This window comes from Hylobates moloch, unplaced genomic scaffold (assembly GCF_009828535.3).
Source record: "Hylobates moloch isolate HMO894 unplaced genomic scaffold, HMol_V3 SCAFFOLD_14, whole genome shotgun sequence".
NCBI lineage: Eukaryota > Metazoa > Chordata > Mammalia > Primates > Hylobatidae > Hylobates > Hylobates moloch.
The window spans coordinates 32118174-32143701 of NW_026652289.1; the positions used below are offsets into that span (position 1 = coordinate 32118174).

Sequence of the window (25528 nt, forward strand, 5' to 3'; positions counted from 1 at the left end):
CTCTGGTTTGCAGGAGCCCCCCGAGTCAAGAGTCCCCCTGCTCATTTCATTGTGAAATTGTATTTATTCATTTTGTTTCCAGCTCTGTGGTGCTGCCGTTGTCTGCTGTTTGTTTTGTTGGTGCATCAAATGAACTGAGTCCAAGACATGTCATGTCGCAGGCTTGTTTGCAGATGAACACTCAGTAAAAAGAAGCATGAATAAAAGACTAAGATAAAACAGAAGTCAGGTGGTCACCCCCTAAGTTCAACCTCATTCCATTTTTAAACCCATAATCATCTGTGGGTGATGCTGAGGTCTGAAGCAAATGTAGTGAATAATGATGATGACGTTGATGAACCCCCTACTGTGTTTCATGTTATTTCGGATCTGGTACCTGAGCCTTGTGGAGAGACGCTCCGGTCTGCTGAGCACCCCTTGTGTCCCCACAGCCTCTGGCCAGCTGCAGAGCTGCCTCCCCCACCCAGTCTACTCACCTCCCTCAGTGTTGTGCAGTTGAGGCAGGGGCCTGGGACTTGGGTGTGCGTTCCGAACCCCTTCCTAGACAGCCAGGCCCCTGGGCTGAGGGTAGTTCTTTGATGTGGGGAAGCCCGGCCACCCCACTGTGCAACTCTCAGGCCAGCTCTTGGGTGACTCAGGGAGGTGATCTAACTTCAGGTTTTTTGACTATAAAATGGGGTGGCAAGTGCCCCTGTGGTGAGGGAAGGCTGACTTCACTGTGAGCACCTCCCTGCTGGTATCAATGAAGTCAATTCTATGTTTCGTGTGAGTCATTTGGTGTTGCCTAAACCTGACTAGAATAGGCAACTACTTACCTTTCAAGCTCACTATAAATTAAGACCCTTCAAATACTACAATACTGTTCTGTCCTCAAGGAACACACAAACAAATCTTTCTCCCTGCGAGTTTCCATCAGTGATTGATTATATCGAGGCAGGAACACCCCAGGTTGGAGAAAGAGGAGCTGATAACACCCAAACAAGGTGAAGAGAAAGGAGCTGCCAGCCCACCACACAGCTCCGCCAGCTGCTTTCTTTCCAGCCCTGCCAGTCCTTTCTGGCCCTGGGAAAGGCCTTCCCTACACAATGTTAGGCTGAGGCAAATCAGTCTTGGACCAGGCAGAAGCAAATGGAGAACTCATTACATAAAAGCAAAGAGACATCAGGGTATTTGCGGGTCAGGCCTCAGTGAAGCCACACACATATGCACACACACATACACATACACACATACACGTGCACGCACACATGCACGCACACACATGCACACACACACAGCCTGCCAGTTCACAGCTGCCAGAGCTTTCCCCTTGGTCTGTCTTCCAGTGGATGAGAGTTGTGGCCCAGCCAGGAGAGAGCGTGGAGGGTAAGGTTGAGAGAGTTGGTTGAGTACCCAATAGTTCCCTCCTTTCTTGCCAGTGGAATCCCATGTTATTGAGGGTGGCAATGGGCTTTGATTCTCTTGCAGCTGGGTGCTTAAAGAAGTATAAGCTGAAGTTTTTGGTTTGGGCTTCCAAAGAAGCTCTTAGGCATGGTGGCTCATGCCTGTAATCCCAGCACTTTGAGAGGTCGAAGTGGGAGGATCACTTGAGGCCAGGAGTTCAGGACCAAAGAAGCTCTTTACATGGGACTGAGTCAGCTGAAAGGCTCTTCTTCCTTTCTGCTGCCTGGAACACAGACTTGAGAGCTGGGTCTCCAGCAGCCATCATGTAACCATAATGCAATTCTGAAATGCAAGTTCCATGGTAAGGAAGTTGGAAGAGACACTTATGAAGAACCTGGGTCCCCGATGGCCCTGGAACCAGCCTTTCATCCTTGGATATTTTTTCTTGGATTTTTTTTTTCATGTGAGAAAAAGGAAAATCCCTGTATTATTAAAGCCCACCATTTAGGTTTTCTGTTATATGTGTCCAACTTGAGCCTAAGCAGCATAGCTGCCTGTTGGCCATAGCTATGACAAGAAAAGCATACTTTTAAACTCAAGTGGAATAATGATCTCATTTTTGTATAAACAGAGCAGCACAGATATAAAAATCTTATCACTGTCTCTGTTATTTTTGACCTTAATCAAATAACCTTGATGTGCTGTGCTCAGGTTTATAGTATGTTAAAAAACGAAAACAAAAACTAGCTCTGGGATGGAATAAATGGAGCTAGCTCATTGATTCATTCACAGCTTTAAATGCCTACATTGGATGATGAGGTCCTACTAGGGAAGAGAATCTCTTTGGTACAAAAGCCCCGTGGAGCTGCCATCCTCTGGTGCTCATAGGTGTTAGTTGTGTCTTCACATCTACTGAGGAAGGCACCAACACTCAGAGAGATTGAGTGACTGTAAAAGTCCCTGGGCCACCCAGACCTGGAAGATACTTGGTCAGGCCAGCACTCAACTCAGGTAGCAAGAAGTCAGACTTTGTTTTAAAGTAAACAAAATGTCACTCCATATAATCACTGAATTTTGCTCATAATACTTTACACCCCTCAATACCACCACCGGCCATTCTCAGTGATGTGAGAAGTTGTTTGCAGACTTTCCAATCTCCTTCAAAATTCAAGAATTCTGAATTTTGAACCACACTTTTTGGGTTTTCAGTTCCATTTACTCCAGACAAAACATACTTCCTGGTTAAAAGGAAAATTGTTTAAGGAGGCTTACAAAAGAAAGGGTTCAGGAAGATTCTTGGACACAAAGTGGTTCTTGCTAAACAATTGTGCTGAGATAAGCCTAAGAGAATCAGAAACATACATATTGAATTTCCCTTGAAATTCACATGGGTATAACACTGTCGGGAAAGGGGGCTTAGCAACATGCATTTTGCCAAACCCAAAATGTTTGAAAAATAATTTGAGTATGTGCACGTTTGGCAAATCACTCTTGGGTTCATCTATCCTAGCCCCACAGTGACAAGACTTTCCCCCTGCCCTTCATCCGGGACCCCCTGTAAAAGAGCATTAGTTACCCAAGGATCTTCCCTTGGATTTCTGCCATTATGTGAGTCCTGGGTGGAGACCAAGGTGGTGGATGGAGGGGTTGTCAGAATCTGTGTTCTCATGGGAATGCCTGGGGATCCTCTTGCATTTGTGTCTTTGTATAATGAGAGTTACTCCGGCAGCACTCTTGAGGTTCCCCTGTAATCAGAAAGCGTCTATAAAGCACATCGTGTCTTATAACATGTTTAGGCAGACAGGAAGCCTGTTATGTATGTAGCAGACAGGAAACCTATTTTTGTATATTTTCATCTAGTTTCATATGGCATTATGGTGATTCTAAAACACTCCACCCCCAGGGGAATAGATTAATTAGTGACCTATAGTATTCTCATATTTATAATGTCCTTTATTATTGAGCATGTCTGCAAGCATTGAGTTTGCATTACATTACACTGTATTATACATTACATTGTATTATATATTATATTATTTGCAAAGATAGTTCATCAATTAAGAGAGAATGAATTGGATATGGTGTATTTTCCACCAGTGATAGTAAATAAACATGAATATTAGGAACAAAACATGGGATTATAGACTTTATAAGGTGCATGTAAATGTGAATCTTCTAAATTCCATGGGTACTTCAGCTATTATGAATTTCAGCGCATTTTTTTAATCCCAGGAAGTACTAAGCTTTTGCACCTGCTTACAATGACCAGCGATTTCACTGCACTTCTCCTTTTGGCCACTAGATGTCACAGGACCAAGTTGGGGAGGAAGTTGCCACTGAAGTTTGTTCTATGAGACAAGCAGGTATTTCCCAATAAATGGCACTGCAAGAGCTTGTTGACAGTACAGTGCCCAAAACTTCAATTGCACCACAGACATGATGCTAGAACTGGTGATTAGTGCCCAGGCTAGCCCACAAAAGCCTACTTGCTTCTCCATGAGCCTAAAATGGGTTCCTAGCTTTGAGATCGAACAGATGGGGGTGCTGTTCTCAGCTCAGGGAGAACTTGGGCCTAATCTTTTTGAACCACTGCTTCCTTTTCTGAAGATGGGAGTAATAATTCCTGCTCAGCAAGGGAGTCATGGGGGTAGGTGAGAGTGGAGGTGTGACAAGTACGTTTGCAAGACCTCACTGCTGCCTGACCCTTGATGAAGCTCACAGAAAGCACCACCCAGAACCTTGTCCTGCTGGCTGTGAGGCATCACCCCTGACCTGGCTGCTCTGTTGGGCCCTGGGTGCCCACCTCATCCCCAACCCTTCCTGTCCCTCTCACAGACAAGACAACCCAGGACCCTCCAATAGAAATTTGCCAAGGAATTGCAAAAGGATAAATAACGGCAAAGGATAAGTGTGTATGAGCCTAGGAGTTTAGCCTTGCAGACGGGTAGACTGGGAAGGATTCCCGCGAGGCATTTGCCAGCCTCATTGTTTAATCTCCCTTGGTCACAGATTCCTTGTCTGTAGAAGATGATGGTACCTCCTTCATGGGATGAGAAATGCAACTGAGAACGCTGATGTGACAGGGCCAGCCCCTGCCTGGCGTACGGTGGATGCTCGGTTTATGTCACTTGAGAGACTCTCTTGCTAGGGAGATGGACTTCAGTCTCTTCCTTCAGCCCTGGCCAAGAAACCTCCAGCTAGATGGACAGCTCCTCAACCCTTCTAGAACCTCCTTCCCAGTCTTCTCTCTGATCTATGCTACAGGTGGCTTTCAGCAGCTGCAGACACTTCTCTGGCTGATGCCAGCCTCCATTCTCCCAACACCCATCCCTTCACTTGTATTTATGCTTCACTGCAACACAGCAGACACTTTTGGGGCTTCTTCTAGGAATCTATCTGGCTTTGGGTTTCTGAACACCCAACTCTGCCCCGACTTGCTTCTCTCTCTCCTGTTTCATTAGCCATGTATCAGGGCTATTAGCCATGTTTCTTCCCCATGCTGCCTCTCAGGCATTGGTGGGGCACTGGCAGCACTGCGTAGACAAGGATCTTGACTCTCATCCGAATGTCCTGATTGATTAGTGATGTCTTTCATGGGCACAGGATGCAGGCAAGCCCTAGAAACTGGCCTTCTCACATGGTGACATGCGCAGGAGTCACCAGGGGTCTTGTTGACAGGCAGGTTGCATTCATAAGTCTGATGTAGGGCTCAGGGTTCTGCCCTTCTAACAAGCTACTGACAAGTATCTAACAAGCTACTGACAAGTATCTAACAAGCTACCAACAAGCATCCCCCCTAGACTGGCAGCATCAGCATTTACTGGGAGCTTGATAGAAATGCAGACTCCCAGGCCCTGCCCTAGACTTACTGAGCCGGAATCTGCAGGTTGACAAAAGCCCCACCCAGGAGCTTCAAATGCACATCACGGTATGAGAAGGGCCACCAGGCTCTGGTCTGGCCAATACCTGGCCTCTTAGGAAAAGCAATCCCTGCCCCACCAAGAGCCCATCTTCTCAGAATGGCTGAAACGAGCTCCTCTTTTTCGTGTTCTCTGTTTATTTTCAGGGTGGAGATGACATCACCTTCTACTGGGAGACCAAGGATAGCCCAATACTGGTCCCGGTCAAGATCCCAACTGCCCCCACTGTTTAGAGGCTCCTTACAGCTATACCCAAGGGAGTGGCTTTGAAGGATTTTAATCAACACACTTTTATAAGATGAGACTCTAGAAGTACCAGGGCAACACTATTCACAAGAGGTTGTACCTTCATTATATTGCATGCAAATTGCTCTTTATACTGATCTTGAATTCTGGGGCTTGAGGAAGGCAGGCTTACTGGGATGGGATGTATAGTCTGGGGAAGAAGGAGGGACCCTCTGTGCACAGTGGATGTTAGGCCCTGTGCCCGTCGGAGAGGCTGCAATGAATCTTACCAGGCTAAGAGCCCCACTTTGGGATGTGAGGCCCCAGGGGCAACAGGGCACGACAAGGTGTTTCCCCAGAATGGCTGAAGGGGGACATCAAAGGGACAAGTGTGGACAGTGGACAGTTGAAGCAGGCAATGGGAAGGCAGAACTGGAAGACAGCCCCAAGCCTCAGGTTGTAGAGGTGAGGCAAGGGCAGGGTGGGGCCGTCCACGTGGGCTGGGGGCAGCTGCCCTGACTCAGGCTGAGTGGTTTGAGATGAAGGCTGCAGGCAGGCTGTCTCAGGCACTCAGCCCCGCCCGGTAGTGGCCCAGGCTCCTCTGTGAGAGCATTGACTTCAGGAGTTGTGCATATTCCAACTCAGGAGGTGGCCACGTTATTATATACGTATGATTTTGTAGACACAGAATTACAATGATGTGTTTATTTGTGTAGTTCTTCTTTGACATCGGTCTTCTTTACTAGACAGGGCTCCCATTTATGATATGAACTGAGAGAGATTCAGTAGCTAGTTCCAGGCTCCACGGCTCCAGCACTTGCATCTCTAACCCCTGGGGGACCTGGCGGAGGTCTCTAACCCTCAGCTTCCTTCTCTGCAAAAGTGGGTGGCTTGGCAGTGCACAGCTATGGGGACAGCATGGTGTCGCTGTGCTGGGATGTTAAGGAAATGGGCCTCTCCAGGTGGGGGGTGCTGGTGCTGGTGCTGGCTGGGTGTGTGGTCACCCTTCAGCTGCTCAAGGAGGGGTCTCCAAGGCTACGGCGCATTTATTGGCCAAGGTTAGGCTTGTGATTGGTCCCAATGGAATGGAATGGAAAATTGACTAAGGGAGGAGAAATTTTTCTGTGATACCCGAACAAAAGAATACCTTCTGAAGTAGAACTAACTAAAGCATGAGGAATGACCCGGGGAAAGAAGGAATAAAGCCTAGTGCCACACCACTCTCCTGCCCAATTCCCAATCCCCTTCCACTCTGAATCAGCTGCCCCCCCCCCAGCAAGGCCTCCTGTGATCTCCCTCTCTGCTGCCTCGGTGCTGGCTGGTCAGGGTGCCCTCTGTTGCTAAAACTGAATCACTCACTTCAACTCAGGGCCTTCGCGATCACCACTACTCCTGCCTGGAGTGCTCTTTTCCTCAGATCTTTGCATGACTGATCCCTCCTCATGAAAGTCTCAGCTTAAATGCCGCCCCCTCAGAGAGGCCTCCCCTGACCAGTCCGTCCGAAACCCCACGACCTCACCCTTCCCTCCCGCATCCCTTTCTGTCATCTTTATGGCCCTGACTATACATTTCCTCTTTGTTTGCTGATGGACTCCTGATTCTAGAACGGAAGTGCAAAAAGGCAGGGGACTCGCCCACCCCGACACCAGTCACCAGGTGGCGTCATTAACCCAGGACAGCTTGGTACCTACTATTGCAAGGGGCCCCCAAATACTCAAAATTGGCACCTTCACCAACTAGGAGTTGGATAGTTTATTAGCAGATTTGCAGTGAATGCATCAGGACTAATACTCTTTCCAGAACAAATTAAAATGAGGCCTTAGGTTGGTGTCATAAAAAACAAGTTCTGCTTGTTTTCCCACCCATGCCTGGGACGTTTATAGATGAAGTAACCCTGTCAGTGCTTAGCATAGTGTCGTATCCCTGGTGGATACCAGAGAGAGCTCCAAAACCTAAGTCTTTAGAAGCTCTGCACCTGTGGCACCAGCGTGTGTCCATGACCATGGAGTTAGCTGTTAGCTAGGGTGCAGGAGCCCAGGCCACCTGACTCCCAGCCTGGGATGGCTTCTCCCACGCCATGCAGAAACCCGTGCCCCCAGGCCTGTGCTGAAGCACGCTCTTGGTTTGTATCTCGTCAGAGGTAGAATGGTTAATCCTGAACAGGGTGGGCTGCTGGTAAGCCAAAGGGTTTTTTGCTCAGTTACAAAGCATTTTAGGAGCTAGGCACCACAGCTACAGAAAAATAAGACATCCCTCAAAGAGTCTCTAATGCAATGGGGAGAATAACTGTGTCTGGTAGAATAATGAGTGACAAATTCAGGATATTAATGACATCCTGGAGAGGAAGGAGTAGAGGGAAGGGATGGTCCCCTCGCATATAGGGAAGATTTTTAAAAAGAAGGAAGTGTCCAAGATCGTGTGGTTAGGCCTCGGTGTCGTCACTCTATTTCGGCAAAATAAAAGCCGGCAGCATTGGTGTAACCATAGTAACCATACCGAAGGCTCCAGGGAGTTCCAGCTTTGCATCTGGGCGAGAATATCCGACTGTGCTGGGGCCCTGGGGCTGGGAGCCTGGTGGCCCGTCATCCTGCTGGCCTGCCATTTCTGCCCAGTCCTAGCATCTCCGGCAGAAGGTATTTTTAGGGTGTGCTTTAAAGACGGACAACTCCTCAGAGAGTCACCAAATGGCTTCAAACTCTGGAAATGCTGAAAGTAGGCTTGACTTTGCTGTTGCCAGGTAGTATCCTGCCTCTATGTTGGGACACAAAATAAAGGCCACCAATCTTTTCGAGGTAGTAGAATTCCTCCCCAGGTGGGTTGGAGGGCATTCCCACCCCCACCCGTCTCCCTCCATCTGACGCTGGTGCTCTGGAAGCTGCACTGTCAGGCTGTGTGGCACAACCATGTGGGCATATTGTATTTGGGGTGTTGGTCTCAAGAGGGAAAACATTTTTGGTTTTGCTTTTCTTTTTTCTTTCTTTCTTTCTTTCTTTCTTTCTTTTTTTTTTTTTTTTTTTTGAGACAGAGTCTTGCTCTGTCACCCAGGCTGGAGTGCAGTGACACAATCTCGGCTCACTGCAACCTCCACCTCCTGGATTCAAGCAATTCTCCTGCCTCAGCCTCCCGAGTAGCTGGGACTACAGACATGCGCCACCACACCCAGCTAATTTTTGTATTTTTAGTAGAGACGGGGTTTCTCCATGTTGGTCAGACTGGTCTCAAACTCCTGACCTCAGGTGATCCGCCCGCCTCGGCCTCCCAAAGTGCTGGGATTACAAGCATGAGCCACCGCGCCCGGCCTGGTTATGCTTTTCTTAAAATGTAGTTTGCAGCCATAAGCTAGTCCATAGAACAATCTCTATTTTACCTTGTATATAGGGACTCATCAGCAAACTTACTTTTTAGGCTTAAGTTGTGTAGGATTTGTTGTCTATTACATGGATTAAATAGGAAAAAAGTTGGAGGTAGGTGGCCTGGCACACATTGTCTGTAACAGATACTACTTATCTGTAGGCCCCTCTCATCTAGCAACTTCCTAGCAATCTAGCAACAATCTAGCAACTTCCTTTCTGCTAACCTTTGTGATTGAAGAAACTTATTTTTGGTAACTTTCCCAATCCACAAAACCAATCCCATTTTAAGGTGGGAAAGTGTAGTGTAACAATGGGATCACTGTTTTTTTGTTGGTGAGATGAAAATGTTTAAGCTTGGCCCTAACACCAGTTGCTATTGAAAGGTACTGCCTTGTACAAAATAACAAATCAAATCCCAAACTGTCTGTTTATGGTTATTACGGTTCACTTCATTAAGCCATAACTCTGATTACATTCTTTCTCCTGCCCTACCCTGAAGGCTGAGCTCTGAGGCCAGGGGGCCGAGCCTGCTCTTATCTGGGAACTGCGTGTCCAAAAACATATTTGGGCAAAATAGATGAGTTGTGGACAAAGGGAACTCTCAGGCTTTGAGGGGACCTTACCCGAGGGGTTCCTTCCGAGCCCTGGAGTCGTGCTGCCCCCTCCTGAGCGCCTCGGCTCTTGAGGCCCTGGGTTCCTGCTGCACCTGCAGATTCAAGTGAGAAGTCTCTGATTGGAGAAGGTAGGGTACAGGTGTGAGTTTGTTTTAATCTGAGATAATAAGGCACAGACTTTCAAAGAATGAGATGGAGTGAACAGAGAGAAGCCCACGGTTGTGGGTACAGAGTGTGGATGTCCCTGATCCTCCGTGTGTCAGCCCATCTGTTAAGTCACCTTTCATCTTCGTGACATTTTCCCAGGGCTCTCTCCTGCTATAAACGACTTATGAAACATGTGAATTAGGGGCCATCCTCAACCCCACGCAGGCAGCCCTTGACAGTGGCTCTTTGGGCAGAGTTGTGGCCTCAAATGCACCTTCAGGAGCATTCCTTTGCTCAAGAGGCTGAGTATAGCGGAGGAGAGAAGGCGGGCAAGGGGCGTGGGTTGCTCTGGGTTCCATTCTCACCGTCGGTGGTGTGGGGTCTTCAAGCTCTTTTGCCTCTCTCTCAGCCTCCTCACCTATAAAATGCAGTCACACCTACTCATAGGGCAGTAGCTAGTCCTTGGTGATGGGCTCCATGAATGGAGCCTCCTGGTGTTCATGTCTCTGTGAGGTCCCCGGCTATGCTAACTCTGGGTTGGCTCTGCCACTGCGTCAACTGCAGAGTGCTGAGTCATGGCAGGCCAGTTCCAGGCCTGATCCTTGGGAAGCTCGGCAACTTCTACCTCTATACTTTTGGGGGCCTGAGCGTCCATGTAGGAAGTCCAGGTAGCCTTCAGGAGAGACCACATGGAAAATCCATGTGCAGAGGGAGAGGCCCTAGCACCCCAAGGAGAGACAGGCCCAGGTGTCCCAACATCCTAGCTGAGCCCAGCCTCCCAGGCACTCCTGCCAAAGCTCCAGGGAGGTGAATGCAGTCACCTTGGAGGTCCAGCCACTGCTGCCACCTGACTGCAGCTGGATGAGACCCCAAACAAGATCAGCAGAGGGACCCTCTAGTTGAGCCCCAATGAACCCTTAGAATCATGAGAAATTCAAAAAATGCCTGTTGTTTTAAGCTCTGAGCTCAGGGTCAGTTTGCTATGCAGGGATAGATCACAAGACATGGGCATACCCTAAAGTCAGGAATGCCAGCTGCCTGCATCACCCCCACGGCGAGGATCGGAAAGATTTTCCGTTAAGTCTCAATGCAGTTCCTGGCACATGGAGGGTGCTCAAAAACAGCCGGTTTTCTTATAAATAAATGCAAATAGGTGGTTTCCCTCTCCTGTGCCCTCTCCTGTGTCTAAACGCTGACCGCTCATGGGCCCTGGCTCCTGATATCTTTAAATCTCTTTTTTTTTTTTTTTTGAGATGGAGTCTAACTCTGTTGCCCAGACTGGATTGCGGTGGCCCAATCTCAGTTCACTGCAACCTCTGCCTCCTGGGCTCAAGAGATTCTCCTGCCTCAGCCTCCTGCATAGCTGGGATTACAGGCACACGCCACCATGCCTGGCTAATTTTTGTAAAGACGGAGTTTCACCATGTTGGCCAGGCTGGTCTCGAACTCCTGACCTCAAGTGATCTGCCTGCCTTGGCCTCCCAAAAAGCTGGGATTACAGGCATGAGCTAGTGCACCCAGCCCCCGATATCCTTAAATCTTGTTTAACTCCATGGAAGGAGGCTTCAGGTGTGCCAGTCCATTGGCAGAGCCATGTTGCAGGGGCATCTCGTTCAGCAAACATTTACAGGCCTGTCCTTATGTGCCAGATGCCACGCCAGGCACTGAGGCTCCTGCAGACGGCACTGCAGACAAACTACTGATCTCATAGCTGGTACGTGGCGGGGAGAAGACAGACATGGAATGAATAACAAGCTGCAAGTGTGAGTAGTGGTATGGAGAAGTGCAGAAAGGGGAGAGCTTTGGTTTAGTTCAGCTGCAAGTGACGAAGACCAGAAACAACATCAGTTAAAGAGGATACAGGTTTATTTTCATCTGAGAGAAATACAGCCTTGGGCAGTCTAGGACTGGCAAGGCAGCTCCACAGACACCCATCAGAGTCAGATGTCTTCTTTCCTTCTGCTCAGCCCTCTTAGCTTGTAATGTCCATCCTCACATTGGTCCCAAGGTGGCTGCTGGAGCTCCAACCATCATGGCCACATTCCATCAGAGAAGAAGAAGAAAGTTCACCTCCTGGTTTAATTATCCCCCTTTTGAATAACTTTCTCTGAGGCATCCTCTACCCCTAAAGTCCTCTGCTTACACCTGCTTGGTCACAGATGTCTGTAAACTTGGGAAATGTAGTGCTTTAGCTGGACCTATTGCTGCCCCAACAATATAAGGGTCTGTCAGTCAAGAAGAAAGGGGAATAGGCTTTGCTTGGCAACTGGCATCCTCTACCCCAGGGACCACTCCCAAGCACAGAAGTGACATTTTTCAGCAGAAAGAAAGTGTGAGCCAATTAGACAAAGAGCATTACAGACAGAGAGACTCAACCCCCACAGAAAACCCAGAGGTGAGAAATCTCATGAATCCTTCAAGGAGTTCACAGGAGTCCAGTGTGAACCTCTTCCCCCTCAACGTAATTCCCTCATCTGTGTAGCAGGAGCTTACTTTAGCTTAGGATCTGGGAAAACACGAGCCTCCCCTCCCACTCTGAGAAGAAGCTGAGGTTACCATTCACCTTTGGGACTGAGTGAGTTTCCGCTTTTCCCTGAGAGTGGACTTGACAGATGAGGGACACGGAGGAGCTAGGGCTCTGAGACATAAAACGGGGAAAAGAGGAACTCTTAAAACAAGGAGAGATGGATCCTTGCCTTCCTCTTCTGGGTTGAGGGGTCCAGGGGACCCCCTGAAGCAGCAGCCAGGGAGGCTACAGCCATGAGACTTCTGGCAACTTCCAGGAGGACCTGGCACGCTGCTATCTGTTTGCTGACTTAGTCTAATAAGTGCATGAAACAGTATTTTAAAATTACAGTCTCCTTAGCTCTGGGGCTATAGCAATGACTCCTCGAAATTCCTTTTGTTCTGATCTCACACATCAATTCAGCAAGTGAGGGGGGTCTTAAGGGAACTCAATTAGAAATGCAGCCTAGATAAATGTAAAACATGTTGTTTTCTTTTTCTTTTCCTTTCCTTTCTTTTCTTTCTTTTTTTTCTTTTGCCTTTCAACACCTGGGGCCTGCCAAGCCCACTTCAAGGAAAGGGGCTGCATTTTAAGTTAGCCCTGTTTTCTGGAACTGGTAGGAGCGCCTTCATTTTTTAGGTTTCTGCCTGTGGTTACCCTGCAAGGCTTCTCAGTCAGGCCCTGCGTGTCCCCTCTCCGGCTGCATCCCAGCTCCCCCTGGCTGGATGCCCCAGCGCATCTGCTGTGGGCTGGGTGCCCAATCATTTTCCATTAATGCCTCTGGACAGAGAGGCCTACACAGCTGCACAGCTTGTGACGCAACGTACTCGACACATATACTCCCTGCTTGTCCCCGGCCAACCCTGGCCAGAGAGCCATCGGAAACTGGTGTTTACTGGGAAGTGATTTGACTTTGTAACACGGTGACCACAATCCCCATTCCACTGGCGGACACGGGTCCCACATATTTCCTTCTCTCATGAGCTTCCCATCCCCCTGCCCCCACAGTTGCTGTTTAGAAAAGTGTGGCTCCGGAAGGGGTGGAGAAAGTGGCAGCCTCATACTCTGGGAACGAAAGAGTCTTTGCACACTGCCATTAGAGGTCTGTACATATTGGGCAAAATGTTTATAGTTGCTCTCTTGAAAGTGAGTTATAACTCCTTAAATTTGCCCAAGTCATCACTTTCAGGATCTGACTCTCGTTTCTTAGAAGGCATTACATCGCTTTAATATGCAACAGTCTAACATAAGATTAAATCATTTTAAAAGTTTCATCTAGTTGAGCCTGAGCCAAGGTATTCTTGGGTTGGGTTTGCACATCCACCCTTTTGTTTTTTATATAGTTAAAAAGAAACACACGGCAAAATACCTATCAAGTGATCTCACCCTTGCTGGTGTCCAAGAGTGATTTCTTGGCTAAGTGGGTCTCTTTGATTTCTAGGGGCCCCAAAAGATGGCTTCATTTTCAAGATCAGCAAGTGTTCTATGTGTTCCCACCACACACACCAGACTGCAGTGTGTGGGGGTGGGAGGAGGTGCCTGGGCTGGGTGCAGGATGGAAAACTCATGGTTTTCCAGGGATGCCAGAGACTTGAAGAGAGAGGCTGAGCCAGAGCTGGGAGGAGAGCAAGTGCTTTTGCCCCTTTTATAAGAGATGCTTCAGCAAAGCCTTCACCGCACACATCCTCCATTTCCCTTCTGCAAAAGGCCCCCTACTCATTCACTATGGCCCCAAGTGAGGGCTGCCCTCCCAGGAGTCTTTGTCCTAACTCCTGCACCAAATATTCTCCTTTGTTTGTCCTCCAGACCATTCTTGGAACCTTTATTTATTTTTGAGACGGAGTCTCACTCTGTCGTCCAGACTGGAGTGCTGTGGTGTGATCTCGGCTCACTGCAACCTCTGCCTCCCGGGTTCCATTGATTCTCCTGCCTTAGCCTCCTGAGTAGCTGGGACTATAGGTGTGCACCACCATGCCTGGCTAATTTTTATATTTTTAGCAGAGACGGGGTTTCACCATGTTGGCCAGGCTGGTCTCGAGCTCCTGACCTCAAGTGATCCACCTGCCTTGGCGTCCCAAAGTGCTGGGATTACAGGCGTGAGCCACTGCACCCAGCCTCTGTGGAATCTTTAAATGGCCCTCAGTCAACTCTGCTTGGGTTAGACTTGGCTGTTCACATGCCTGTCTCCCCACAGACAGTAAGAGGGGAGCCATGTCTTGGTCACCCAAAAATCTTGATGGCCTTCCAGTGTCCTTTGGTGACTCAGTGAATGCAGCAGAACCCCTCACATATGCAGCCGGGGAAGATGGGGAGCTGTCGCTTCCATTGCCACTTCCCGCCTCCTGCCCAGTGCTTAGCACAGCCCAGCCCCACAGCCCGCCCACTCCCAAGATCCCCACTTCTCACTTCCTCACTCCATTCCTGCCCAGGCCTTGCCCTGCTGGCCTGGGAACTTCCCCAGCTCACCTTCGTTCTTCAGAATATGTAGTGGGGATGGTAGAGATACATGTAGGGATATCTGTAGGTGTGACAACATTCTTCCAGTCTCAGCCACTTCCAGAAGCTGCCCAAGTCCTTGAGACTAGGTGATGGTCGGGTGGAGGAGGAAGTGGTTAGGGAAGCAGAGACCCAGATGGCTGCCTGAGTCCTAGGTAGGATGAGGGCCTAGGGTAGAGTCTCCCGGGAATACTCTGAGGACTCATGGGCTAATCCACACTCTGTCCTCCTCCGGGGACCTGGGTCCCCTGGAGCCTCGTTGTGGATGTGAGCCACCCTGGCCTCTGCCCTGACCCTGGACTTGTCTAGCAGGGCTGGCACCAGCTGCCCCCCAGCAACCCATGAGCCGACTCCAGCCGCCAGGGGCCTGTGTTGCAAGCTGGGCCTCTTACTGCTCTCCCTGGGCCTGGCCTCTCCTCCCCAGTTGGCTCGGCTGGTCTGGAAACAATGACTGTGGACAGAAACGACTTCTCACGGGGGTTTTGGAAACCACGGCTGGGCATCAGCAAACGGCTTTTGCACAGGGCAGTGGCTCCCGAGGAGACGCAGAAACGCTGGGAGGCTGGAGGGGAAGTGATGGAGACAATAGGAGGCATTGTATCTTCTCCCAGGAAGCTGTGCTTTGCGTTGCTTTCAAGAAAATTGACTCTGGGGCAGCTCCAGCTATTCCAAGGCAACAGCTTTATGTGATTATGTTAGTCCCGGGCTCGGACAAATGCGCCCTTCCTACCTCATTAACAATGCCAGCAGGGCCCAGCTGTGCCATGGGGGGCTCCGTGCCCTAATTCGTCAGACAAGAGCCGAGTGTAGGAAGTCATAAGAACAATGCATCTTCGAGCAGAAGCTGTCTGTGGAGGGAGTGCAGCTTTGATGTGGGGCATGGCCCTGATTAGGGTTGACGGCTAGGGACGGTCCATGCTCGGGAAGGTGGCATAAGCCCGGATGGCGTTTGGGATGTGGGGTTTTGCACCTGGGTCTGTTGAAGTTTGATGAGGTTTAACACGTGCAAACAGTGGCTTTTGTTCTGCAGGACAAAGGCCTTCCTCGACCTGGGCCCAGGCTGAGACCTCGGTGGTGGCACCGTTTCCTCCCCGTCGCCTCTTGTCACTCTCCTTGTGGAAGTTTAATTAGGACAACGAGTTTCACAGGCTCGTTTCTCACTCCAGCAACTTTCTAACACTTCCTAACGAGGAGGCTGGAGCCTGAGGACTGTGGGGCGGAGAGGGGGCTGTGGGGCTGGCCAGAAGGACCGTTGCGGGGACTGGGAGGGGCTGGGGAAGTGGGGGTGCATGGAGAGGAGCAGAGCAGGCACAGAGGAAGCACAAAACCACAATGGGTCCCTGGAGAGCTGTGGATTGATCTGGGAAGAAGAGAAACTAAAACAAATCCTAACTGGTCTTTGTTTTCTGGGTGGCCAGACAGTAATTTCCCCAAATTCTCTATGGTTCTGGAAAAGAAGGCAAAGGATCAACCACTGTTGACTCTGTGGCTTTCAGAACTGGATCACACGGGCCGTTACTTAACACCTTAAACTCCTCTTACTGCCGTGTAAGCCTTTCCCATCCACTGGGTTCTAAACAGAGAGGTTGTGATGACCAGGCCAGGCCCCCAGCCCACTCCTGAACCAGGCGCCACACATTTTATCCAGGTGTGGACACGGTGGAGTGCCCTTCCCTGGGCAGGGGACAGGGAACCCACATCAAGGGCGTGATCCTGCTGACCTCGATGGAGATGCTGACTTTCCTGGACCCAAAGAGCATGAAGAGCTGGGGGTGAAGGGACAGAGGACCCCTGTGTGTCCTCACCTGCATCAGTCAGTATAGTTCAGGTTGTGCCACAGTAACACCCAAAATGTGGGTGCTTAAACACCACACGGCTTGTTTCTTCTGCTGCTACATATCCATGGTGGGTCAGCTAACAGCTCTGCTCCACGCCACCCCAACCCCTGGCCCCAAGCTGATAGAGCATGGTCTCATTATTTATACCACTGGCAACTGGTTTGATAGAGGGAGAGAAAGAGGTTGTGATGGCACACTGGCTCTTGAAGTACCCTCATGGGATGACACACCCCAGTCTTACTCAATTTCAAAGTTGCGTGGATATACGTAACTTCCGAGCAGGGGAGAGAGGTCCTCCTACCGTGATTCTGGAAGCTAGAACCAGCAATATTTGGTGAGTAGTACTAATAACCTCCTGTTTTAGTTATCCGTTGCTGTGTAACAGATGACTCCAAAACCTAGTGGTTTAAAATCATAACCATTTATTTTTCTCACCTGGCAATCTGGGAGCAGCTTAGCTGGGTGATTCTGGCTCAGAATCTGTCATGAATTTGTGGTTAAAATGTCAGCCAGGGCTGCAGGCATCTGAAGGCTTGACTGGGGCTGGAGGGTCTGGCTCCAAGATGCCACTCACATGGCTACTGGCAGGAAGCCTCATTGCTTTACCATGCAGATCTCTCCAATGAGCTGCCTGAGTGTATTCACGACATAGAAGCTGGTTTGTCCCAGAGCTAATGATACGAGAGAGAGAGAGAAGGAGAATAAGCAGGAAACTGCAGTGCTGTTTATGACCTCACACACATGACCTCTGCTTTATTTTATGCATGAAAAGCAAGTCACTAAATCCAGCCTACATTTAAGCAGAGGGAAATTAAGCTCCACCTCTTGAAGAAAGGAGCATCAAAGAATCTGGGGTCATATCTTAAAACCACCACACCTACACAAGTTCCCCAGGTGACTGTCCGGATACTGGGACCAATATACAGGGCTGCAGGCCCATCTGGCTCTGGTTCAGCCCAGGCTCTTCATTTGTATCGGGGGCCTCTGCATCTGTCCCTGTCCCTCTCCAACTGAGACAGGAGGAGAAGCCCCAGGAGGGTAAAAGAAGGAGAGTGCACACCTTTCAAAACAGTCTCATGGTAAACAGAGACAAAGAGAGAGAAGGAAGGGAAGCACAAGAGTGTTTGGCGTCTTTAAACCTTAATGTTCTGTGGCCCCCTCTCCAAACTGAGGATACCCACTGATAGCTGTGTGGGCTGTCAAGGGGTGCATTTGAAAATCTTCCTACCCATAGGAACTTCCTCCCTGGCTGAGCACACTTCACCGCTGGTGGGTGTGGCCTGTTGGAGTCAGGGGTCTCTGGCCGGGCAGACAGAAACTCTCCTTTGTGCAGAAGGTAAGTGAGCAGGTGGGCTCCTCACTACCTAAGTACACACTAAACACATAAGCGTCCCAGGGGATGGGAGTCAACTTTGTGCTACAACAAAATATACCTATCCCTTTGAGTTAGGAGTGAAACTTCAGGACTAAGGCTCTGCTATGCATCCTGGGACATGTGAGACTCCCGGCAGCAATGTGAAACGATCAGAGCCAGAGAGGGAGAGGGCAGAGTAAAGGCCCTAAGACAAAGCCCAACAGGAAGGCTGCAAATTGAGTGAGGGAGGCTAGGCAGGAGATGGGCAAGGCTTGCCTGGCCACAGGCTTGACCCAGAGGCTCTAGCCTGCGATGGGCAGGAAGATTTTCACACCCACCCCTTGACGGCCCACACAGATGGTGGTGGGGCATCCTCGACTTGGAGAGGGAGCCCTGAGAACATCACATGTAGAAAGTGACCCCGCCCTGGTTGTTTAGAAAAGCTGTCAGGAAGGACAGTGGTCTTCTGTTAACCTCCATCTCCTGTATTACTAGAACAGCTGGGGTAGACAGGGGAGGTGTTTTGGGTTCTCACCTTTCCTGGAATTCTGACCTAGTGAGAGCTCAGTGACTGAAGGCTCCCTTCTGGGACCCTCGGGGGGCTGCGTGTAAGTGGGGAGGGCCGGGGCAGTGCTGGCCCAGGGGACAGGCACACAGAGTGCAGTGGGGCCACTGTGGTCTGGGGAGGGTTGCTGGCCACAAGGCAGCAGATTTCCTGACGTAGCCTTACTATTTACTTTTTGGTCAATAATTAGAAAAAGTATTGGAAAGAGAGAACATATGGAATTTGGCCTAAAGAAAAGTTCAGGGGACTTACTGGAGCCAGTAGTCTCATCCTACAAGTGATGCTCTATGTGGCTGAGAACTGGGCTGGAGGGTGCTGGAGGTGGCCTGACCCCAGGAAAGCCTTGTCTGTCCATGCCCATGAGGTGGGAAGCCCCGAGGGACTGAGCTTCCCCGCCAGAGCCACTGCCCCTCATCCTGGGCAGCAAGGGTGGGAAACGGTTACCCCAGCAGTGCCCCAGGGCTACCAGAGCCTGTTCAGCCTGGGCCAGGTCCTTTCTTGGGGGTAGCTTTTTCCCTTTTAATTATTTTTTTTCTATCTCTCCTGCTACTAAGTCTTCATGTCCCCCTTTTGCGAACAGTTGAGACTTTGCTTTCAATGATGAGACTGAACCCTCGTTGCCCATCAAAAAGTGGTGAATGAACTCCTGGTGGGAGTGATGACTGGTACCACTCATGGGAAATGGTTTGGCAGAATCTACCAAAGCTGCACATCCTCTGTGTCCTGGGAAGTTCGCTCCTAGGTTCACCAAGGAAGAAAGTGCTTTCACCCAGAGATGTAGACGAGAATGTTCATAGTAGCTTTATTCCTAAGAGCCATAACTGGGAAAGACCCCCAATGTCCATAAAAGGTAGAACAGACACATAAATATTCACACACAGGAACACTAACTGCAGTGAAAATGTTAAGAGTCCAACTCTACAGAGCAGCACAGACGGACCTCAGGCACGTACCCTCGAGAGAAAGAAGCCTGCCAGCCAGAGTGTATATAACATTCACAGTTCCAGTTACGGAAAATCCAAGGATAGGCAAAACCATTCTGGGGGACAGAAATTAGCACGGTGGCTCCCGCAGGTGGGGTCTTGACAGGGAGGGGTCTGAGAGCCTTCAGGGGCAAGAAATGTTCTGTTTCTTGATATTGGTGGTGGTTACATAGATCTACACATAGGTGAAAAATTCATCAAGATATGCCTTTCAGATGTATGCACTTTACTGTACGTGTGTGATCCTTAGAAAGTAAAAGAAAGGTAAGATAAGGGGCAAACAGGTTTTCTGTATGTTCTGGGCTTTTTGGAGTTTTTAAGCGATGCTTCCATAACAAGGAAGAATTGACCATTCCATAAAAAAAAAAAAAAAAACAGTGCACATGTCACTTTGCCTCCTGGACTTTGGAGTCTTTCCAGGAAGAAATAATTTTAGGGGAAAGTGACACTCTAGTCGAACTTTCTCCCACCGAGGAGGTGATCCCTACCCCCTCCCCTCGCTGTTGAGGTTTGAGCAGCAGCAAATAGTTTCAACTTTCAGATGTCATCTTCCAAGCAAAGAGTTCTCATTATGGTCTAATTACCTTGGCTATTAGAAACAGGAAACGAATAGCTAAGCTATTGAACTTGGGGAAAAGAAGAGACCAGCTTCCTACCAATACTTTTAAAGCTTCAGAAAGATCATTGCCCAGTCTCCTCAGGGCTATTAGGTATGTTCAAACTTTGCCTAATTATATATTTTACAAAGAAACTAAAGAAAGAACGAATTCAAGACAGTGTCGTTTAAATCTTTCAGATAAATAAAAATAAATATGTGGTTGGAAGCTATAAATAAATACATTTTATATTTTAAAATGCCTAATTACTATTTGCCTAAGGACTTTCTGCACATTGTGGTACAATTAATATACACAGTATATTTTCCCCCTGAAAGATATAAATATAAAAACAAATATAAAATGCTCAATCTTTCTGATTGTGTAATGAGTTCTGGTCAACTGGAGTTCTTTTTCTTCACTAATATTTACGGTTTTCGGGAACATTCTAGGGAAAGGAACTTTGTCAAAGAGATTGTAGTGGGAGAAAATCCCAAGAAATAGGGGGTGCCTTTTTTCCTGTCAAGTGCTTTATATAACAGTCATCTGCCCTCCACCCCCTCTTCCACGCCAGAGAGCATTTCTTCTAAGAGAATGGTGAAAAGTGGATCCCTAAATGATTTCTCATTGTTCCTGTAAAATATACGTTATGCTCCAAGCCCAGAGAATGGGCCCCCATGAGAAGCGTGTCTGAGTTATTCTGCTGCCAGCCTCTGTGATATCGGATACCACATGAAAACTAAGAAAGCAAAGAAGATAGACGTGGAAACACTGGGAAACAAAATCTGTATATTTTATTTCAAAGGGAAACTCTTCATTAATGTCTCTCCCTGCCTTTGTGAGACATGCTGAGCATAGGCATACTTTTAATCAAGTAAATTAAACTTGCTTTAAAGCAGGACGAAGCAGCCAGATTGTATCCTGCTAGAGAGATCAGCTTAGATGACTAAAAACGCACCAGGTTCCTTGAAATAGGACACTGGACAGGAAATAATTTCTGTTGCCCCATTTTTAAGGAAAAATTCTACAAACAAATAGAGCTGTTTATCAACAGTTCAGAAGTAAAGGAAGGCATTTTAAAAGGGTCAATCAGACGTAGACTTTCAATGATGTTTGTGCCAAGGACAGAGCCTCAAGGGTGGCTTTAAATGGTTTTCCGTCACTCTCAAAGCACAACTGTGTATTTAGCAAAAGTTAATGGCTTTATTAAAATTTATTTCCCATTATTAAAATAAAAATAGCTCAATAGGGATGTGCTTCCTCCTTTGAGTCACAAGTGTGTACTTGGCTTTATTTTTCCAAATAATCATCTAAGAGGCTACGCGAGCTACATGGCTGATTAGTTACTTAGATTTACAGGTAATATTCACATGCAAGTAAGTGGTGGAAGGAATGATACAAGAATGATCACACAGACACAACTGTATTTTGTTGTTATTTGGTGAGTTGGGGGGAAGCTATATTTTTATAACTGTTTTAGATACCCAGAGTCAAAAAAGGGCATTTTGGCCAGGCGTGGTGGCTCACGCCTGTAATCTCAGCACTTTGGGAGGCCGAGGTGGGTGGATCACCTGAGGTCAGGAGTTGGAGACCATCCTGGCCAACATGGTGAAACCCCGTCTCTACTAAAAATACAAAACAATTAGCTGGGCATGGTGGCAGATACCTGTAATCTCAGTTACTCAGGAGACTGAGGCAGGAGAATCACTTGAACCTAAGAGGCAGAGGTTGCAGTGAGCCGAGATCGCGCCACTGCACTCCAGCCTGGGTGACAGAGCAAGACTGTCTCAAAGAAGAAAAAAAAAAGGCATTTTATTGGATGTTGGAAATTGCCTACTCTGTAGACAAATAACTGTCATTGGACCACCCCTTTTCAACTGAGCCTAGGTGCTACAGCCCTAGCGTCTCCCTGGAGCTCCTGGGAAAGTGCTATCTTTGAGGTTACCTCATGCCCAGCTTAGAATCTGCCTCTCCTAGGCCCCAGGGCACTGCCACACCCATGAGTGTTGGTGGAGAGGGTTGGAGGGTTGAAGACTACACATTACATTCAGGTGTCGAACAACGAGGGGCCCAGAGATGAGTGACAGCTGCTCCCTTCCAGCAAGGACCTTGTATTTCATTAAGACTAAGAGGCATGAGTAAAAATGGGAGTTATCTTCAAAAAGTTACCCCGGTGTTTGGGTCTGCATTTGTCATAGATGCCCACTGGGTCTCCACACCTGGGAATGGTCCTACTCTCCTTTCATCAATGAGTGCTGATGTCACAGTCGGATGGACATCCTGAGCCCTGCGGCAGCCGGCCTTGACTCCTGCCTCTAGCCTGGCCTGCGTTGGGTTCTTAGAGCCGTCCCTTTCTGTGACTGCTGTATTAGCCATGGCGTAAGGATGAAAGAGCAGCATGAGGTTTTCTTCTGGAAAGTCAGTGATCTGAAGGAAAGGTGGGATCACAGGCTTTCACTGGTTTCCAAGGGCAGCCATCCACAGACATGTCCCCAGTTGAGCCCATGCCACAACACCTGCTCTTCTGCACACACAGCCAGCATTCTTAGCTGTGATGGCTTCAGGAGGGCACCAGTGTCCGGGGGCAGGGAGGGTAGATTTTAGGCCTCCCATCTCTCTGCATCCTTAGCCCTTCCTCTTCTCATCTTGTCAAAGGTTGCCTGGGAGTTCTGTGGTCCTTGCCAATGTAGTCCGTCTATATCGATGCGGGGCGCCCTCTGCCATTTGCCTATGGCTGACTGCAAGAGCCAGGGTCTGCTGCAACCAGGCTTAACAAAGCCAGTGAGAGGCAGCTTTGGGTGAGCCAGTCCTCCACAGGCAGGGGCGTGATCGGGTTCTAGGAGCCCCCTCTCCACTGTGGGCCTGGGGAGGCCACCCCGGATAACATGTTCCAGGTGTTCAGCCCCAAAACAAAGAGGCTTTTCTCTGTTGCCTGAGAATGAAGAGTCCTTGCTAGTTGCATAAGGTTTTTCCGAGATGGTAATATTTGGTTACAGTAAGATCTGTTATTTCACAGGAAACCCAACAGAGGTGCCCGTAATTTGATTCATGTAGTAACTGGGAAAGCTCATAGCAGGGAGCTGGGGGCAGGGAGGGGGACCCTAGCTCCTTAACACAGCATTCAGTGGGGTCAGTGTTCAGTTCTTTGAGTGGAGCCTTGTATGAGAGACTGCCAGGCCCCTGGCCACCAAGGTCAAGGTCAGCCATGGAAGCTCTGTGCATTCCTCCAAGTGTAACGCCTCACACAGTTTCCAGGATGCACACAGTCCACCCAACTTAATCTTAACTCTAAAGCCCGAACAGGCAACACTACTCAACAGGACCGAATCCAACATTTCAGTGTCAAAAGCCAATTGCTACAGATTTGCTGGGGACACTGTAGTATTTGGTACCTGAAGTACATAATTTTATAAAGTGTCTGTGATGACTTGAAAGAATATAGGTTTTCCTACACAGCTTATATGAATTCATATCTTTCCAGGGATTTTTATGTATATATCACTACTACATCAGTTAAATAAATCTATAATTCACCACAAATTAATATTTATATCAATTAACATGAATGAAATTAATATAAGTGGATATTCAACTTATTATGTGTATCCATGGCTTAAAATCTAATGCACTAGGATATATTTTATCCAAGATGAAGTACATTAAGAAACACATACATGTGAGTGGGATGAAATAAGGTTTTGATCAGCTCCCAGATCTGAGGATGTATTTACTGAAGTACTCTCAAAGGGTTGGTTTTTGCTGTCCAGGGCCAGGCAGCCACATGCTAAAGGAGTGAGAACCTCTTCCGAGGAGTACAACAAGCCACCAGAGTCACTCTTGCTCCTCCTTTCAGGAGGTGCCCGTGGCCAGTTTCTCAGACAAACAATGGGGACAACATCGGAGAACTTTAATCCCAGTGACAGGAATTGTGGGAAACTGAGTTCTAATGACTGAGTCATTGTTTCTTGTTCTTGTGAGTCCATCTATTGGGGAACCAGGGCTGCTGAGTGATGGGTCTAACTGGTGACTGGCAGTCATGGACTTGAAAGATGGGGGAGAGGGTTGGGGATGGCACACATGGGGGCTCGGTGGGGGTGGAAACCATGAACGTGGGTATGTTGAGTTATCGCTAGCTCCCAGATCCCTGCTCCTGGCCTCCCACCTTTGCCCTGGTCCTCCAGGTGGGCACACTCCCTGCTGGACTCTGATACGTACTGCACTGGTCTAGCGAGGAGCACACTGCTTGGGTCACAAAGCTGTCATCTAGAGATGCCTGGTTTATAACTGCCAATACGGGCTTTGTTCCACTTGCACTGGACCTGGCTTCCCAGAGCTGTTTACCACAGATGGAGTAGTTACTATAAATAGAGTAGAAGTACTTGATAAAACCATCACATACCATCCTCTCTCACCCGTTTTCCAAGGTTTGTTTGTTTTTGTTTTTTTGGTTTTTGTTTTTTGTTTTTTGGTGGAGTCTCCCTCCGTCACCCAGGCTAGAGTGCAATGGCGTGATCTCTGCTCACTGCAACTTCTGCCTGCCGGGTTCAAGCGATTCTCCTGTCTCAGCCTACCGAGTAGCTGGGATTACAGGCATGCGCCACCACGCCTGGCTAATTTTTGTATTTTTAGTAGAGGAAGGGTTTCGCCATGTTGGCCAGGCTGGTCTGGAACTACTGACCTCAGGTGATCTGCCCGCCTTGGCCTCCCAAAGTGCTGGGATTACAGGTGTGAGCCACCGTGCCCTGCCTGTTTTCCTAGGTTTTAATATATATTGCCTTTCTGCCACTACAGGTGTGTAGAACCAGGCCTCCACAGGTGCCAAATGCTGCCTGTCCCAAGTCTCAGAATCTGCCTGTTCTTGACTTTCATTTGTAATATGGGTTGAACACTCAAATTATTTATATGTATTATGCATTATTGTCCTATAATTTTGACTCATTAAAATCACTCAACAATTAAAAAATAATTACAAGTATTAAAATATTTAGATACTTTGTTTCAATTGTTTCAACTTTGTCAAAATTATGAAAATCACTAAAAGATAAACTTTCTCCTGTCTAACTGAACTTTTGTACCCTCTGACCAACATCACCCCAACCCCCCACACTCTAGCCCCTGGTAACCTCCATTCTATTCTGTTTCTGTGAGTTCAACGTTTTAAGATTCCACCTATGGATGAGATCATGCAGTATTTGTCTTTCTGTGCCTGGGATAAATAAACTGTTAGTTTATAACACTTATTTTAAATAGTTTTTTTGTTTTGTTTTGTTTTGTTTGTGATGGGGTCTGGCTCGGTCACCAGGCTGGAGTGCAGTGGTGTGATCTCAGCTCACTGCAACCTCCGTCTCCCAGGTTCAAGCGATTCTCCTGCCTCAGCCTCCAGAGTAGCTGGGATTACAGGTATCTGCCACCATGCCCAGCTAATTGTTTTGTATTTTTATTAGAGATGGGGTTTCGCCATGTTGGCCAGGCTGGTCTCAAACTCCTGACCTCAGTGATCCACCTGCCTCGGCCTTCCAAAGTGCTGGGATTACAGGTGTGAGCCACT

The 25528-nt window shown here is 48.4% G+C and overlaps 1 long non-coding RNA gene across 2 annotated transcripts; it reads right to left on the reverse strand.

Moving 5' to 3' along the window:
* Positions 1 to 44: 44 nt before the first annotated feature.
* Positions 45 to 15099, reverse strand: LOC116482253 (uncharacterized). Of its 2 annotated transcripts, none has more exons than XR_004251814.1 (4): positions 14847 to 15099; positions 14615 to 14729; positions 9505 to 9587; positions 45 to 3128 (listed from the first exon to the last, which is right to left on the reverse strand). It is a non-coding gene; the product is annotated as an uncharacterized LOC116482253 (long non-coding RNA). The 2 variants fall into 2 exon arrangements; XR_004251815.1 differs by having other exon boundaries at positions 45 to 1725; positions 2960 to 3128; positions 14615 to 15099.
* Between the last annotated feature and the right edge of the window lie 10429 nt (positions 15100 to 25528).